This window comes from Pararge aegeria, chromosome 21 (assembly GCF_905163445.1).
Source record: "Pararge aegeria chromosome 21, ilParAegt1.1, whole genome shotgun sequence".
Classification (NCBI taxonomy): domain Eukaryota; kingdom Metazoa; phylum Arthropoda; class Insecta; order Lepidoptera; family Nymphalidae; genus Pararge; species Pararge aegeria.
In genome coordinates, this window is record NC_053200.1 from 1,037,565 (window position 1) to 1,043,564 (window position 6,000).

Consider the following 6,000-nt stretch of genomic DNA (forward strand, 5'->3'; position numbering starts at 1 on the left):
CTAAAACGTCTTTAAAACCACCGCAGCGATGTACAGTTCCTAAGATGCCGGCAGCATTGCCCCTTTGGATGGTCAAAACTAATTCTTTGGTCAAGGTAACTGCACGCTCTAGGTTCACCGGTAGACTCGATAATCCTTTCTGATAAATATATCAGATTTACCTTTGCATAAATTAAAAAAAAAAGTATCAAAACATTCCATCCTTGGTGTGGTAACATCGACGTTACTACTACGGTATGTAATTGATGAATTTCTTAAATGACAAGATTACTTGGAAGCAGGCGCGCTTCCGTCTCTCACGAGATGTAAACGAGGCTTCTTCTCGGTGGAATCTGCCTAAATATAAAGTGCTTTTATTAGGCCTACTTCAAATAAATGAATTCAGATTTTTTTATTTTAATTTATATTATATTTGTGTGAACAATATCAATATTTTCACAATAAACGAAGTAAATGTTATAGTAATCTTGACGCCACTTGTTACCCATTTTTTTTTATTAATAATGCCTTCTCTGTGATAGACATACTTTAATGGCGTCGTAAGAGATCCTCAATTTATATTAAAATGTGAAACATCAAAGGAATTCGAGCACGTCTATTTGAACCATTAGGCCATAATTAATGTAACAAAAGCATTTTTTGTCTATACCAAATGCCGTGTGTTTAGATGATAAATAGATGAGACCGTTGGGATATTTGAGCATCATATAAGTGTTAGATAGGACAATTGAATCGACATGGACTATTCCTTATTATTTTATACTTAGTAGGGTACTAGATACACCCGGTGTTACCCGCGGTGAATAAGTATCTAAAGGTACTTGAATTTAAAAAAAAAAATTATGTTTAGTACAGACTAACCTGGGAGTTTCATATATTTCAGGACAAATAGCCTTTGTCCGTCCCTTGAACTGTCTTTATGCTGAGAAACAAGTCGATTGCTAATTTTGGTAGGATGTGGAGGATGAATGATTTTTCATGTAAAAGTACGAATGGCGGTAGACAAGGAGGCGCCAAGAAACTATTAAATTAAGTGGCACTTTGAATTATGGTGGGAATAACAAATTACAGAATTACCTATTGATCACCGAAGTACTACTATAAAAATATTTAAACCAGTCAGAGACTGAGGCGAAATTTGTTGTGGAAATATTGGAAATATACTCAAAAAACACCCTTTATTAACCAAAATACATACACATAAAGACATAAACCTTAGTATTTTTGGAAGTCGTTTAAGAACATTTCTGTTTTTATTAATTATCTTTCATGCTTTGGTTTCTTGGTTGATCCTAAGTATCAATTTCAATAGAATATACATATTATCCATTGGTGAATACTTAAAAGGATTTTGCATCAGAAATTTTTGATATGGCCATGTTTAACAACAGGACTTTAATTATGTTGATAAAGATGGATAAATCATTGGTATATAAATTTCTTACTAATAGCCACTCTCAATTTAAAGTCAATATCTTATATTCGTCACGTTACTTGGGCTATTAAAATTTTACTACGACACAAAGTGTTTAAACGTTAGGAAAAATGAACTGTTTGATGTATTGAGGCTGTAAATAGGTCGAATATCTCCTGTCCATTGATGTCTAGTACATTAATGATTCATTTTTGATGATCCAGCTGACTGGGGTTAGAATTCTCTGAACATGATTGTTTTTCAGTGTCTAGGTGTTTATCTGTATCCTGTTATCTTAGTAGGTACCCATACCACAACATGTGTACTGTCGTATTTACTTTTACTAGTGGCCGAACCTATTATGTACAGCATTGATTTAGTATTTTACGATATATGTCGAATGGCAGGTAATGTTTTATAATATGAACTACTAATATATTATCATAGTAAATATTGTTTTAATCAAGTTTAGTTAGTATTGTTTTATTGTCAAGTTCACTTCGCTTCTTTTTAAACTTTTCCCGGCAAATCCGTGACGCCAATCAAGGCTATACCTGAAAATCAGCGCTGCAGTTGTCAAATACTGCAGCAGCATGCTGAGGTAGCAGCCTTTTCAGCTGAAGCACCTTTCGATAAGGCATTTAGTTTGTAAAATAGTGTAGAATTAGTTTTAATTAGTTTTAATGTAATTAGTAATTAGTTTTCATTAGTTTACTTATGTGTGGAAGCTGAATAAAGTTTATTATTATTATTATTATTATTATTATTATTAATTATATCAATAACTATAGTTTAGCCATATTACTTGCTTTCATAAATTTTCAGTTTGTTTGTTTTTAATATATATATATATATCTACGTCCTACCTATCTAATCTAATCTCCATTTTCATTATATATATATAATGAAAATGGTCTTCGTTTGAGGCTCAATCACCCACCATTCGATGCGAAATTTTTCCTAGATGGTTTATGGCTATCTATTTTTTGAATTCCAACATTCCTTCATTTTTTTATTGCTGTTTTACTTTTATGAACATTTATCCCGCTAATAAAAACAAAAGATAAGCATTTTCTCTTGATTCTTTTGTTTTCATGGATTTCAACAGAGTGTATTAAACGGATTATGGTTTTTTACATTCAGCTAAGAATCTACTCACGGTAGTGGAGAACGGCTGGACCAATTGGGCTTTTTTTTATCTTCAGAATTGTCAGGAGAAAGTTTTGTATGTAAGAAAATTTTAAAAAAGCCCGATAAAAAGTTAAAAATTTCGATGATAATCGAAGAATTCCCATCTATATAGTCACTCACCACGAAATCTCGGGAACCATAAGACTTAGAAACGTGAAACTTGGTAGGAATATTACTTTTGCTATGTAGAGGTCAGCTATGAATAGATTTTAAGAAATTCATTCCCCAAAGGGGATTGCGGGGGCGTTAACAATGAACATTTCCCGTTTTTAAACTATAGCTCCTATAGACTTCAAATTTGGTAGGAATCTTCTGTAAGAGGTGTAGAAATAGGCTATGAACGAATTTTACGATAGCTCACCCCACAGGGGGTTGCGGGGGTGGGTATTAACAATTAATATTTTTAATTTTCCAGCTAAAGCTCCTACAAGCTCCAAATTTTGTAGGAATTTTCTATAAGTGATGTAAAAATGATTTATGAACAAATTTTACGATATCCCACCCCAAAGAAGATTACGGGGGCGTTAACAATGAAAATTTTCAATTTTCAAGCGATAGCTCCTATAGACTCCAAATTTAGTGAGAGTGTTCTATATGTAATATAAAAATGATCTTCGAGCGGATTTTACAATGAATCACCTCCAATAAGGTTCGCGGGGGTGGGTGTTAACAATAAAAAATTTCAATTTCGAAATATAGCTTCTAAAAATTCTAAATATGGTAGGAATCTTTTATTATTCACATAAAGAACATCCCAAAATGGATTTCAATAAAGTCTACTTCCGACAGGAATTGCGGGGGTGGGTGTTAAAATCTAAAAATTTTATTTCTAACCTGTAACTTCTACAGACTCCAAATTTGGTGGGGATCTTCGTGTATGTAGGGATATTCTTAGTATTTCCTTACAATAATCGTCTTTTTGGCAGCGGAGAAAACGTCATTGAGAGGTTTCAAAAACTTAACTTTACATGTAGCTATCCAATCAACGGACTAAGAATTTTACATTCATTTTACTTTTGCAGACTACATAACCGACGAATTCTTTTATTGCGGGATCGCGGAAATGTAACAGATTAAAATGAATGCATTTTCCAAGCACATGAGATGTGGAAAAGAAAATTAGTTACTTATTCCAATAGAATTCATAAAAAACATGCACAATTGATTTTCTATAATAAAAAATTGATGTCACGGAGAAAATTTTAGTTAACAGAAAATTCGTCGCACTTGAACCTAGACAGATTTCAACTGCACATATGAGACTTGCAATGACTTTAACTTAAACTTTCAATGCTCATTTCAAATACGTTTTCTTCATGTCAATTATTATTAATTTTTGGAAGAAAGGCACGGAAATGTTATAATGATTGCACATTGAAAGTTACAATGAATATTAGTGAGAAAAATCACCTGGATGCATGCTAAATTGATGGAATTTCGAATTTGAGTTAGTCTAAACAATATCGATGCTTACAGTTCTATCCGCGGGGCCTATTTATGTTCATACAAAAATAAAAAAAAAGGAGAATAATAAAAATATGAAAAAAAATAAATAAAAATGAAACATAAAATGTAATTTATTTCCTTTTTCAAGTCGCCCAGCGAAGCGGGCTGGAAACGGCTAGTTCATATATATTTATTTTTTGCTGAATCATAATCTAAGTATTGCTGATATGTAATGTATTTATGTTTTATTACAGATAACGGCTGGATATATGTTAAACTGTGTTAATGTACTAAGTACTTCTTTAATTACATGTGTCTTACATGCCATTAAACTCTATTTATAAATGAACAGTTAAATATTGCGCAAGCGTATTCAAAACATTGGCATATTGGCCTATTAATTGGCTAACATCTGGCATCTTTTAATTAGGAGTTTGTTTGTATCTTACAGCATCATTTATATTCTCTATTTACTTCGCAGGTTCATTTGTGATATCATTCATTGCTTGTTTAGTTTGTTCTATTATTACATAGTTTTGTTGTACAGTAGCATTGGATTGTATGCTATTAATAAATTCATTATGTTTTTTAAGTACATCTATCTATCTTCTATATATATAAAAGAGAAAGTGTGTGGATATGTTCCGTATAGGCTCCGAAACGGCTGGACCGATTTCAATGAAACTTTCAGGGAATCTCCGGATTGACCTGGATCGGTCTCAACGTAAGGAAAGCCGAAGCCTTACACACTACGCTACCACCGTTTTAATAGATGCGTTATGTCAAAGAATCATTCATAGTCGATATGAAGATGAAGCGGTGATAGCCTAGTAGCAAGAGCTTCGGCCTCAATTACCGCGGACCGAGTTCGAGTCCCCGGCATGCACCTCTCACTTTTCGGAGTTATGTTGTTTTACAATTACAATTGTGGAAACCGGCTTGATTAAGAGTACTCCATGACGTTCTCAAAAAACTAAGGACGGTAGTAAGCATGATAACAGGGCATTGCCCACTAAACAAACACGTTTTCATTATATTATAACCGACAGACCTCTGTGCAGAGCGTGCATGGTGGCAGATGAAACACCGACTCACGTACTGCTCCAATGTAGAGGAGTAGCAGAACAACGCGCAGCATACCTTGGCTCCCCAACATCACTCCTTGAAGTACTTGGCGACCTGGGCGGCCTGCTAAGCTTCTGGAGTGAGCTCGGCTGACTGGAGTGATCCAGCGGGGAGCGGTACCAGTGGCACTACGTACAACGGAAGGTTTCGGCCGACCAAGTACGGAGACTAGCCCAGAGAAAGAAGAAGAAGAAGAACGTTCTCAAAGGCGTGTGAAGTCAACTAATCCGCACTTTGCCAGCATGGGGGACTGCGACGTATACCCTCCCTATTCTGAGAACAGATCCGTGCATTGTATTGTAGTGAGTGTCTTAGACATTATACTTAACAATTATTTAGATTGAGATTCTACACGTATCAAAAAACTGAATTGCATATTTTATTGACATCTTGGAGATGTCTCTTAAAAAGTGAAAAAGTTTGTATTAAACGTAAGCTTATAGAAAAGTCCTATTCTAGTATAAAGGACTACGTAATCGATAAAAAAGTTTTGGTGTGCATTATTGCTCTAACCAGGTTGCTCTTCTAATAATTTTAAATGTCATTGTGAGATGGTGATAACAAAAAAAAACACTATACAATACACTTGAATAAAGATATTGTGACCAATATTTTATGGAGCACTGGCACTAACGAGTGACAGTTTATACTCTATACACTGCACAGTCAGCTGATGCGAACTATAGGTTCCGATATATTGGTCTCGGTTGCTTTGACGAGCGCCTGTCACTTTATCCCTACTCCAGGACCGACCTGAGAAATGGAATCTGTTTTTCTATTACGGAATAGGGATGTCCTAAACATAATGACGTGTAGAAGACTAA